Source organism: Bidens hawaiensis, unplaced genomic scaffold, assembly GCF_021521415.1.
Source record: "Bidens hawaiensis isolate Kalapana, Puna unplaced genomic scaffold, B.hawaiensis_p1.1 tig00056990_1, whole genome shotgun sequence".
In the NCBI taxonomy this organism is placed as follows: Eukaryota; Viridiplantae; Streptophyta; class Magnoliopsida; order Asterales; family Asteraceae; genus Bidens; species Bidens hawaiensis.
This window is the reverse complement of record NW_027500283.1, coordinates 30,879-44,873: the sequence shown is the minus strand read 5'-3', so window position 1 is coordinate 44,873 and position 13,995 is coordinate 30,879. Positions and strand designations below refer to the sequence as shown.

General features: G+C 32.8%; 1 long non-coding RNA gene and 1 pseudogene across 2 annotated transcripts; both read right to left on the bottom strand.

The window, feature by feature from the left end:
• Nucleotides 1–5,305: 5,305 nt before the first annotated feature.
• LOC143601704 (uncharacterized) lies at nt 5,306–6,956 on the bottom strand. The gene is made up of 3 exons (XR_013147706.1): nt 6,295–6,956; nt 5,546–5,662; nt 5,306–5,466 (listed from the first exon to the last, which is right to left on the bottom strand). It is a non-coding gene; the product is annotated as an uncharacterized LOC143601704 (long non-coding RNA).
• A 2,371-nt stretch (nt 6,957–9,327) lies between these two features.
• LOC143601705 (protein LIFEGUARD 4-like) lies at nt 9,328–12,374 on the bottom strand (annotated as a pseudogene). Its single transcript, XR_013147707.1, has 4 exons — nt 12,116–12,374; nt 10,565–10,678; nt 10,327–10,473; nt 9,328–9,543 (listed from the first exon to the last, which is right to left on the bottom strand). The product of XR_013147707.1 is annotated as a protein LIFEGUARD 4-like (transcript).
• Nucleotides 12,375–13,995: the final 1,621 nt, after the last annotated feature.

The window sequence follows — 13,995 nt, the reverse complement described above, 5'->3', positions numbered from 1 at the left end:
CACCTGGGGAGGGTTATTTTGAGAACCATGGTGAGTTTTAAGAACTTTAAGAACTCAATTTGGAACCACATATTTAATTAAATGATATGAAATATGTGGCTGAGATTAAATTCAATTAAAAAATGAAGCAGGAGAGAGAATAAGTATTTTTCATAATTACACAAGTTTAAACGTTAGTTACACATGTGTAAAAGTCGATTCAGTGTGTAAAAAAATACCGTGATTTTTTGTACATCACTTACACTTACGTATTACACATGTGTAAAAAAAAATCGAAATTTTTTTTTTGTTACGTTGAGTTCTTTCGAGTTCTTAAAACTCAAAGTGGTTCTTAAAAGAAATCAATCCAATCAAATCATGAACTAATGTTTATAATACCCTATGCCAAGTATTCACTAAATGTCATAGTCTATCCATAGCCGGATGCCCTTGCCAACATCTTTCAAGATAACCGTAACCCTTGTGCGGTTTATCTTAAACTTTTCCAATATCCGACTAAACGATTTTCGCAACACCTCATAAATCATATATACTGTCATAAGTCATAAGTCATAAATCAAACAGCTTTAAAAACTGGAAGTCTGAATACCAGCCCAAACTACTACTTTGGACCTTTACAAAAGTTATAAATATAAATCCCATATGCAACATCTTAGTATCAAATTAAATTCCATCAGAACAATTTAACCGTGTACGCTAGCTAGCAGCGGCACTAAGCCAATAAACCATGAAGCGAATGATGACGTCACCATACAAAACCACGCAGCCCAGACATAATCATCATATGTGTACTCCGTGTTGATCAGACCGTTGAAGAGTATGCAAGCACAGAAGATTATAGCGAAGAAACACCCGAATATCATGACCGAAATTTTACCCAGGGGAAAGAATATCTGAAAAACTAATAAAAATAAAATTTAACGCGTAAATATTGTTAATTTATGGGTTGGCGCACACGAACACAACTTATTTGGACCACAATTTTCTTCATATTAACACTCTAAAATTACATATCCAGAACAAAAAATCATATTGATAGAAAACAGTTATGTTTAAACAAGGTGTAAACGGCTTAAGCAACAAGTTGATTATTCGAGACTGGCTTGTCGAGCAGAGCTTACACACAAGCTCAAGCCACAAAATCAGTTTGTTTGATAACAAGCCCGAGCTTGTTCTTCACTTACCAAACTCAAGTTCGCTCGTGTGCATAAAACTAGCCTATTATTTTTCTATTATTAAAGTACTAAATATATATTTCTACATTGATAATTATTAAATACACGAGGCGATACACACGAGCCAAATTTCATTTATTGACCTTGAGCTGGTTCAAAAGCATAAATGAGCCTGTTATTTATATTACTTTTATTATGAAATAGTAAATACATGTTTATGTAATTACTATTTTCACATAAAATATAAAATTATGATAACAATGACTAAATAATATACATTATGCTATATGTAAAAAACTATAGTTATAAATATGTATAAAAGACAGTTATAAATGAACAAAATTATATATAATATATTATAACAATCGAGCCGACCCTCGAGCTCTTGTAAGCTACATGAGCCGAGCTTGTGCTTGGCTCATTAAACCCCTAGTTAAAACTATAAAACATGATACTAAACTATCTCATTGGTTCAAATTATTACATAAAAATATTTTACTATTTTTAAAAAATAAATGGGTTAAAGGGTTGGCCGACACGAACATAACCAATTTAGCTAAACACGTTTGAGGGTTTGACCCAAAACTGGCTCAAAACTGTTTAGACTAAGCTTAAACACACAAACCTGAATGAGGCCGAAGACGATAAATACCATAACCGAACCTAACCACAATAGGCTGCAGAAATTGAAGTCATAACCTCTATTGGCAGCCCAAAATGTGAACAAAGTGAGACTCACAACCATCACTGTTGTCAATATACCAGCTTCCAGTATCAGTACCTATGCCTTATCCACCTTATCTGCAAAATTAATCCTCCAAGAATTCAACAATTTTGTTTTATTTTAAAATTTTGAAATTAAACATGAATTGATGAAGAGTAGGATTACGGCTAGCTAAGACAGCGCATGTGAAACCGATTACAAACGCCACAGAGACGGTGAAGAGCACTAGAAGCACATAGTTCACAGGATAACGCTGACGATAGCAATACAACGGGTATATGGCTGTACAAAGTACAAACACATCAATTCAAGAAATATATATATGATCAAACCAAACTAAATAATGACACACAAACTCTAGCAAACTAATGATATTATATTTATGAAATAATTATTAGGCATAGATTATTACACAAAATTAGGATCATCAATTCACATGAATAAATCAATTAGGGTTGCAATTTGCATATGAGCCAAGTTACTCGCACGCTACTTGAGATCAGATTGATAAAAAGCTCAAAACGAGCATAATTTTTCCAAGCTTGAAAAAGATCGTTTAGTTATCATACAAAAGACGCTTACTATTGATTCAACACAATGCAATTGTAGTGTCCGAATGGATACTGTTATTTTCTCTCGAACCATAATAATATTATTTGGTCATTGAGTCATGCATTTATTCTCTTGTTTTGTCAACTTGTCAAGCCTTCATAATCTTGTGTAATTTTAAGTTTTCTCTCTTTCAGAATTCAATGTATTAATTTCACAATGCACAACTGAGCTTGAGGCGAGCTTTTGCTCGTTTAAGGTTTTCTTAAAATATATAAAAGTAACTAAAACAATATACAAATTAGTTTGAAAATCAATAACAAGTCAAGCCTGAGCCAAGCACGAGCTTGAAAAAGGGACCCATGACTCAAGCTCGAGCTCTGCTCGGTTTGTTTACAACTTTACATCTCTAAAATCAATAACATACCGAGTATCGAAGTCAAGGAGGGAAGTAGAAAACAAGCGAATTCGCCTATCAAGGGAGCGACAATCGGATGAAGATACAAGGCGCTAACGGCACCAAAAGCGATGGTGAGAAGTAACTGTAGGATAACAATGGAGTAGACCCTACGAATAAACGACCACTTAGCTCCGGAGTCTCTGACATCTTCGGGTGCACTGTTTGAGTTGGACCGGTCTCCATGTCGGTGTTCGCAACCGGCGGTTGGTTCAGCATCTTGTTGAAGTTGAGAAAGTAGAGCTTATTCTTAATAATATGAATAATATTGATGTATAGGTGATGGTGGTTTTCTGTATTTGGTTAAGCTTGAAATTTGAGTCTTTGCATGAAGGACATCTAAAAACAGCATGGGATGTATACATTTCAATATATGTATAACTGTAAAGTTAAAGTAAAACTAAGTTTTACTTTATCTTTACGCTACGCGTATTTTGATGAAAAGTTAACTGATGTCCAATACTTTTTATATTATTTAGTTACTCCATCACACATGATCTTTAACTTTAAGCGGGACCATTTTCTTTTCCAATTAATTGATGGCCGACCTACCATGTTATTCCTCTAGTTATACATACGAAAGGATGTGATGTGATTCTAAGAATGTATTATATGTATCAAACCCAAGACCGAATCGACGCAAGTAGAGACCAACCTGACGTATTCTTAGTCGTTGCCCGAGGATTAGTATGATAGTAATTGTTTTCGACAGGTTTGGTCCAAACAGACAAAAGTCCAAACAAGATCCGGGCAAATGACTTTAGACTTTAGAGAAATTTCACTAGAAGCCATTGTATATCAGATTATCAACCACCTAAACAAAACATGAAACAAATGTTTATAATACATTAATACCCTATGCCAAGTCTTCACTAAATGTCATAGCCAATAAGGCATGGGATGCCATTGCCAACATCTTTCAAGATAACCGTAACCCTTATGCGGTTTATCTTGAACTTTTCCAATATCCGACTAAACAATTTTCGCAACAATTTTGTATTAAAGTCCTCTACAATCAATTGGCCAATGTGGATGCTCCAGTTACAAGTCATAGCTTATTAGATTATCACTATGACAAACTTATTATCTTTTTCAACCATATTTGAGAGCTAACATTTTACCAATAATAGTAACAACAATTTTGTATAAAATGTTATACCTTGGGTTGATTCCTGTTTCAGGCTCCTATTTCATCTTCTACAAACATAAATATATATATAATTTCATATGCTACCAATTAATATAAATAAAGTCTTGCATAATCATATATACTGTCATAAGTCATAAGTCATAAATCAAACAGCTTAAAAAACTGGAAGTCCGAATACCAGCCCAAACTACTACTTTGGACCTTTATTAAAGTTATTTTATATATATATATATATATATATATATATATATATCATATGCAACATCTTAGTATCAAATTAAATCCCATCAACGATTTGCAGCAGCGGTATGAAAACCCATGAAACGATTGAGGACGTCATCATACAAACCCACGCAGCCCAGACGTACTCGCCATATGTGAATTCCGTGATCACCTCATTAATACCTAGTATGCAAATACAGAAGATTATAGCGTAGAAACACCCCCATATCATAACCGAAGTTTCACCCAGAGGAAAGAATATTGAAAAACAAATAAAATTTAACGCATAAAAATTGTTAATTTATGGGTTGGTGCACACGAACACTTACTCGAGACTAACTTATCAAGCAGAGCTTACACACAAGCTCAAGCCACAAAATCAGTTTGTTTGATATACGAGCCCAAGCTTAATCTTCACTTATCAAACTCAAGTTGGCTCGTGAGCATAAAATTAGCCTATTATTTTTATATTATTAAAGTACTAAATATATATTTCTACATTAATACTTATTAAATAAATGAGGCGATACACACGAGCCAAGCTTCATTATTGACCTTGAGCTGGCTCAAAAGCACAAGCTAGCCTGTTATTTATATTACTTTTATTATGAAATATTAAATACTAATAACTATTTTCATATATAAAATATAAAATTATGATAACAACGACTGATTAATATACATTATGCTATATGTAAAAACTATAGTTATAACTATGTACAAAAAACAATTATAAATGTACATCGTTATAAGAATATATAATTGTCGAGCCAACCTTGAGCTCTTGTAAGTTACAAGAGCCGAGCTCATGCTTGGCTAGTTAAAACTATAAAACATGACACTGCTCATTTTATTTCTAAAATGTTGGCATAAACTATCTCATTGGAATTATGACATAAAAAAACTTCATTATTTTTAAAAAATTAATCTGTTAGGGTCGCCGACACGAACATAACCAGTTTAGCTAAACACTTTTGAGGGGTTGACCCAAAACTGTTTAGACTAAACTTAAACACACGAACCTGGATGAGGCCGAAGACAAGAAATACCATAACCGAACCGAACCATAATCGGCCGAGGAAATTGAAGTCATAACCTATGTTGGCAGCCCAAAATGTGAACAAAATGAGACTCACAACCATCAGTGTTGTCAATATACCAGCTTCCAGGATTACTACTTGTACCTTATCTGCAAAATCCTCCAAGAATTTAACAATCTTGTTATAAAATTTTGAAATTAAACACGAGTTGATAAAGAGTAGGATTACGGCTAGCTAAGACAGCGCATGAGAATCCGACTACCAAAGCCATAGAGACGGTGAAGAGCACTAGAAGCACATAGTTCACAGGATGACGATTACGATAGCAATACAACGGGTATATGGCTGTACAAACACATCAATTCAAAACATATATGATCAAACCAAACTAGATAATAGTACAAACCGAATTAATGATAATATATTTACGAAATAATTGTTAGGCATAGATTATGACACAAATTTAGGATCATCAATTCACAAGAATCAAGTAGGGCTGCAATTTGCATATGAGCCAAGCTGCTTGCACGCTACTTGAGATCAGATCGATAAAAAGCTCAAAACGAACATAATTTTTCCAAACTTGAAAAGGCTCATTTAGTTATCATACAATTCAACACAACTCAACTGTATTTTCTCTCGAACCATAATAATATTATTTGGTCACCGAATCATGCATTTATTCTCTTGTTTTTTTCGATCCTTGTATGGTAAAGATCGTTTATGCTCATCAAGCCTTCCCGATCTTGTGTAATTTTAAGTTTTATCTCTTTTGGAATTCTATGTATTATTTTCACAGCTCACAACCGAGCTTTTGCTTGTTTAAGGTTTTCTTAAAATATATGAAATTAATAACTAAATCCATGTACAAATTAGTTTGAAAATCAACCGTGCCCGAGCCAAGCACGAGCTTAAAAAACGACCCATGACTCAAGCAAAAGCTCGGTTTGTTTACATCGCTAAAATCAAACACATACCGAAAATGGCAGTTAAAGAGGGGAGTAGAAAACAATTGAATCCGCCGATCAAGGGAGCGGCAATCTGATGATAAGACAAGGCGCTAACAGCAGCAAACAAGATCGTTAGAACTAACTGAAGGGTGACGATCGAGTACACACTACACCGCATGAGCTCCGGCGACATCTTCCGGTGATCCATTTGAGCTTGTGATTGAAGCAATGTGAAAGTAACGTGAAAAGATTCTAATGAATGATATTGGTGTATAGGTGATGTTTTTATCTCTTTTTGGTTAAGCTTTGAACATAAGTGTTTGCATGAAAAACAACTAAATATAGTATGGATGTTTATTTTTTAATATATATAGTCTTTTAAGAAATTAATACATCGCGTTTTTGAATAAAAAGTTAATAAGTACACACGTGTCTTCATGATAGTACTTTTTTACATTATTTAACTACTCCACTATCAATAATCTTTAAGAGAGACCATTTATTTCAATTAATTGATAGCCTACCTACCACGCTACTACTCTCCTAGCCATTCATATGAAAGAATGTGATGTGATTCTAAGAATTTACATAACTATGAAACGTGAGCATATATCATACTTGACAACCTGAGAAACCCAAGACCAAGCCAACCCGAGCCTAGACCAATCTGACGTCGTACGTCATCTTAGTCGTTGCCCAAGGATTTAACGAATAGTCACAGCTCAAGATCCGGTCATATGACTTTAGGGTATGTAATTACACTAGAAACCGTCGTATATCAACCACCTAAACAAAACATGAAGCAAATGTTTAAAATACATTAATACCCTATGCCAAGTCTTCACTAAGTGTCATAGCCGATCTATAGCTTATAAGGCATGGAATGCCGTTGCCTACATCTTTCAAGATAACCGTAACTCTTGTGCGAGTTATCTTGAACTTTTCCAATATCCGACTCAATAATTTTAGCAACGCTTTTGCTTATCGTCAAAGCCCTAAAACTCTGCTAATATTGATTAAAGGACTAGAATGGTGAATTAACAAAGTTGAAGGGCTAGAGGTTAAAAGTTGGCAATAAAGATAAATAGAATAATAAGTGATAGGTATTGGATTATTTCAGAAGTTTTTTTACAGCGAGAAGTGCGAGAAGTGAAGGTGTAACTCTACTAATCCTTAATTTCACTCCATTTCTTATGTGTAGGTGTGTTGTGTAGGTGCGTATGTACATGTGTAGATACGTATGTTTGTATATGTGTATGTATGTTTGATGTGTGTAGGTGTGTATGTTTCAATGTGGCTCGGTACATTTGTATGTGTATAGGTAGATTTGAATGTGTATTAAGACATAAATACAACCAACCTACATACATGTAGGTAACATCATAAGCAAGGGAGTGAAAAATTAGGGATTAATGGAGTTACACATTCACTTCTCGCACTTCTCGTTGTAATATCACTTCTCGCAAGATCTAGCCCCATAAGTGATAATGATAAAGTTATAGAGATAATTGTTAGAGTTCGAGATAAATTATAATGTTTATTATGTGTGTGAGTATTATTATTAATTAGAGTTGGACTAGGAAACGAGTTTGGTTGGTATAAATAGAGGCGTATGGTCATTTTATTATGTGTGATTTACGTTCTTAATTAAAACATTGAAAAAGTCGTGGCAAGTTACTACAAAAATATCGATGTTGTTTATGTTGCTCGATCCAATTAATTAGTCAAACAGCTAACTTTTTACCAAAAAAAAAATAATAACAGTTTTGTATAAAATGTAAAACCTAGGCTCGGGTCAGACCAACCCGGCCCGGCCCTTGGAACTTAATTGGGTTGATTCCAGTTTCAGATTCCTATTTCATCTTCTACAAAATCTATAATATATATAAACGAAAACATAAAAATTCTACGTGTCGCGATGTGGTCGCTCCCTATTTTTTTGAGTCACCAGATTTGCTTGATTTTTAAATGGAGGTTTCTCATGCATTTGACCCGAATTAATGGGTATGGGTCTTACCAAACCCAGATATTCCTTAAACGGGTTATAACATCTCATTAAATAAAAAGTTATTCTCACCAAATTATTGATGTAAAAATCCTATAAAATTGGATATACTAAATAATTAATAGCTTAATTATTTTAAAAAAGATATATATATTATTTAAATTTAAAAAAATCAATTTTATAGTAAAAAAAAATAAACGGGTCTTGGGTCTCATCAAACCATAAGTATATTATTAACTTTCATAAATATTATTTATAATTAAAAAAAACAATTTTATAGTAAAAAAAATAAACGGGTCTTGGGTCTCATCAAAGTTATATAGTTTTTAAACCGGGTTATAACATATCATTTATTTGTGAAACAATTTATCATCAAACTATAAGTATATTATTAACTTTCATACAATTAAAAAATATAAATTTAAAAAATAAATAAATATTAGAACAAACAATATAAAACAACCCCCCGTAATACGGGGGACAAAAACTAGTATATATATATATATATATATATATTATTTAAATTAAAAAAACCAATTTTATTGGTAAAAAAAATAAACGGGTCTTGGGTCTCATCAAACCATAAGTATATTATTAACTTTCATAAATATTATTTATAATTAAAAAAACTAATTTTATAGTAAAAAATAAACGGGTCTTGAGTCTCATCAAAACATATAGCTTTTAAACCGGGTTATTAACATCTCATTTATTTGTGAAACAATTTATCACCAAACCATAAGTATATTATTAACTTTGATACAATGAGAAAAATATAAATTCAAAAAATAAATAAATATTAGAACAAACAATATAAAACAACCCCCGTAATACGGGGGATAAAAACTAGTATAAATATATATTTATATTCCATATGCAACCAATTAGTATAAATAAAGTCTTGCAAATTTATGCATACTAATTATATATACTGTTCTTAGTTCCAATAGAAGTTTGAATATCAGCCCAAATACCTACTTTGGATCTTTACCAAAATAATAGATATATGTTCCAAATGCGACGAATTAGTATCATATAAGTTCCATCATAAGGATTCAGGTTTTAGCAGCAGCAGTGAAGACAGTAAGCAAGCCCATGAAAAGATTGATGACATCAAGATACAAAGCAACTGCAGCCAAGATGTGGCCGTCGTATGTGTATCGTTTGATTAGATTATCAGTGTCGTAGACTATGTATCCGCAGAAGATTATGGCAGGCACGGTAGATCATAACTGAAATTTCACCGAGAGGAAAGAATATCTGCAGAATAAATATAAAATTAACGCGTAAACAAGAAAAGGTATAGAAAACAATTATCTTTAAACTGAAATCATAACGTGAACCTTTCACAACACGAGTATTCACGGGTCCACACAAACACAACCTGTTTTGTTTAGCCTGATATTTTATTATACTATCTTTTTTTATTTCATATTAATACTTTAATAATTATGTTTAAACTAACAGTGTTAACATGTCAAGTCACTCATGAATTACTTGAGATGGGCTCGCTAAAAGCTCAAATCGACCCAAACTTAAGCAAGCTAAAGCCTGAAAATAAGTGTGTCTAATAAACGAGCCCGAGCTCGAGCTTCACCTATCTAGCTCAAGCTGGCGAGCATATACAAACCTATTATTTTACAACTTTGATTTATAACATTAAACATATATTTATATAGCTGTTATTATTTATAAAATTGTCATAAAAATGACTAAATAATATATATAATGCTATACATAAAAAAATAACTATAAAAGCATAAAACTTATATATTATATAACAACTAACTCGAGTAGAGCAGAGCAGAGTTATGAGCTGAACTCGAGCTTTAGGCGAGATTGAGGTTGACTCATTTACAAATTTTAAAGCATAAAACATGATACTAATTTATATCATATTTTATAAATGTTGGCATAAACACTGGTTTAAGTTTTGACATAAAAATATTCTTTATTATTTTTAAAAATAGATGGGTTAAGATGTCAGCCCACAAACGGCTGACACGAACACAACCAATTTAGCTAAACACACGAACCTGAATGATGCCGATTGCCGAATACTAGAACCACCATAAGCGAACCGAACAAGAATGGTCCAAAGAAACCGAAGTCATAACCTTTCTTTGCAGCCCAAAATGTGAACAAAGTTAGACTCACAACCACTACTGTAGTCAAAATAGCAGCTTCCAGTATCACCTTACCTGCAAACATTAAATAACTTATTCTTCAACTGTTTATTTTCTTTTGAAAATTTGAAAGTAAACATGAACTGATGGAGAGTAGGAATATTACGGCTAGCGATAGCGCATGTCAACCCGACAGAAAAGGCCACACAGACGGTGAGGATCGCTAGAAGCACATAGTTCACAGGATGACGCTGACGATAGTAATACAACGGGTACGCGACTGTACAAACACATTAGTTAATGACACAAAATTGGTATTATCATCAATTCACATGAATCAAGTAGGGGTGCAAACCAGCCGAGCTGTTTAGGAGTTACTCGAGATCACATTGATAAAAAGCTCGAAATGAGCCAAGTGTTTTCGAGCTTGATCCTTCAATAAAGCTCGTTTAGGTACCGAGCCCGAGTTTAAGCCTTGTATGGGATGCTCGTTTAATCTAGTCGAGCCTTTAACGAGTCTTGTGTATTTTTAACTTTTTTCTCTCTTGGACATCTATGTATTAATTTTGCAATGAACTAGGAGTGTCCATGGTTTGGTTTGGGTTAGTTGCCCAAAACCGAACCAAAGGCCAAAACTTCGGTTTTTGAATTTTTGAAACTGCTTGGTTTCGTTTTGGTTTTGGTTCGGTTTCAGTTTTTCGGTTCATTTGTGTTTAAATATTTTGAGCCAAAAATAAAATATAACTATTGGCCTATATCAATTTGTTAATTAATAAGTAATTTATTATTATACATTTAGGCTAAAATATTTGAGTTACATATTTATCAAAGTCTTATAAATCTTTTATAATAGAAAATGAAAATCTAGAAGTTAGGGTTCGGTTTGATTTTTTCGATTTTTATTACATGTAAAACCAAAAACGAACCGTAAGGTCGGTATTTACAAAAACACAAGACCAGACTGTTGGTTTTTGTTTCGATTCATTTTTTCAGTTTGCTATTTTTTGGGGGTTTTTGGTTTTAGATCGGTTTCTAATACACAATTAAGCTCGAGCCAAACTTTGGCTCATTTAAGGTACTATTTGAGCTAGATCAAATCTTAGCCTCATTCAAGGTTTTCTCAAGTTAATATAAAAAATACTAATAACACATATAAAATAGTTAATTAAATATATATAAGCTCGGTGCAAACGAGCCGAGCTGCTCGCGAGCTACTCGGGATCGGCTCGTTAAAAAGCTCGAACGAGCCGAGCTTAATCGAGCCCGAGCCCGAGCTCAAGCCTAAAAGTAAGCTCGTTTAATAAACGAGCCCGAGCCCGACCTTCATCTATCGAGCTCGAGCCGGCTCGCGAGCCTAAACGAGCCTACCATTTATATAATTTTTTAAAGTATATAATTAATAATTATTAATTAATATATATATTATAAAAAATAAATAAAAATAACCAAATAATATATATATATTATTTTATACAGAAAATTATAATAGAAAATAATATATAAACATTATCATATTATTTAAAAAATAACTAATAAATGGTAAACGAGCCGAGCTCGAGCTTTGGAAATAGAGCTCGAAACAAGCCGAGCTCGAGCTCGGCTCGGCTTGTTTGCACCCCTACTCGAGCTTTTGCTCTCATAAGTTAAAATGAGCCGAGCTTGAGACAATGAGTCTCATCGGCTCGGCTTGTTTACATCCTTGGAATAAAGTACATACTGATCAATGGAGTGATGAAGGCAAGTAGACAACAAATGGATCCGCCTCTAGTAGTCATCAAGAAAGCGTTGATCGGATAACACAAGGCGATAATAGCACCGAAAGCAAAGATGAGAAGTAACTGTATCGCAATGATCGAGTAGACCCTTCGAATAAACGACCAACGGAGGTCAGGAGACTCAGACATCTTCGGGTACAGCGGTTGAGCTTGTCCAGTCTCCACGTCGGTTTTCGTGAACTGCGGTTGGTTCGGCATCATCTTGACGAAAGTGAGAAAGTATTGTTTGTGATTGAAGTGATGAGAAGGTAAAGAAATCGGATTCTTATGATAATAATAATAACAATAATAATAATGGTGTGTTTCTGTTTTTTGTGAATTTGTAAGATGAGTGTTTGTACAAAGGTGGTCTAAAAATGGCATGCAAAATACCTTTAATAAATATATATTTCTTAAATTAATGTTGAAAACAAAAATATTAGTTAAACATCATTTCAGTTGATAAAGTATATGTTATTGAATAATGTTAATAAATATAAGAAGTTATGTTGGGGTTGAAGTTAAAGACGATATGCTTTAATTTTATTTATGCTTATTAATATTGTTTAGTTCTTACTTTTTGTTTTCAAATCATTTTTTTTAATAGTTCCATGGTATTGGATATGTGGCCACCATTTTCGATTTCATCTCGAGTCAAGAAACGAACCAAAACCGAACTTTTGTTTAATACTTTATTGTTAATATATTGTATGAAAGATTTGAGTATTATAATTTTTAAGTTTATTTTAATGAGTTCTATGGTATTTGATATGTGGCCACCATTTTCGGTTTCATTCCAAGTCAAGAGCCGAACCAAAACCGAACTTTTGTTTAATATTTTATTGTTAACATATTGTATGAAAGATTTAAGTATTATTATTTTTAAGTTTATTTTAATGAGTTTTATGGTATTTGATATGTGGCCACCATTTTCGGTTTCATTCCGAGTCAAGAGCCGAACCAAAACCGAACTCTTGTTTAAATGTATTATATTTAAAATGATTTACTAATATGTTACAAGTAATATTTGTGTATTATAATTTCTAAGTTCATTTTAATAAGTTCTATGATATTGGGTATGTGGCAACCATACTCGGTCTTATACCGAGTCAAGGACCGAACTAAGACCGAACTAAACCGGGTTCATCCGCTTAAGACACACTAGATGTGTTTTGGGCCACCGAATCTCATCTTTCTTTAAAACTATGTTATAAAACTAATTTTAATTGTTTTCTCAAAATACTTGGTATGTTGGATCTAACTTGATCTTATAACAAGGTTGGACCGACAAAGTCAAACACTCACTTAACGGGTGTTAAGGTTCTTCTAACGTAACTATGACTTTCTCTAAAAATAAATATATTTGATTTTACCCATTTTTCAACTTATGTTTACTTGGTATTGCTTAGCAGTTTGAATTGATAAGGATACTGTTTTGCTTTGATTATCTTAGCTAGTTAGCCACAGTTTATGTTATTTGAAATAATATATCGTACCTATTTTATTTTTCTTTAAAAAGTTGTAATCAGGGGTGTCTGTAATAAATATCTCTGACATGAATGAAAATATGAGATTATAGAACTAAAATACTTAATTCACTTAGGTGGCTATAGATTAAATGTGTTGATATTCTTCGACCTTACATGTGCTGATCAAATAATTATAGAAAATCTATACACCCATTTTAGAATGTTCACACATGTTCATGATATATTTTAATGCCACAAATAAATATATAACAAAGAACTTTTAAACAAAAATTGCATTTTCATACACAATAACCAATCTAACTTCTACTATATTAAAGCAAAACATATTTTCACATGGGATGCCAACTAATCAA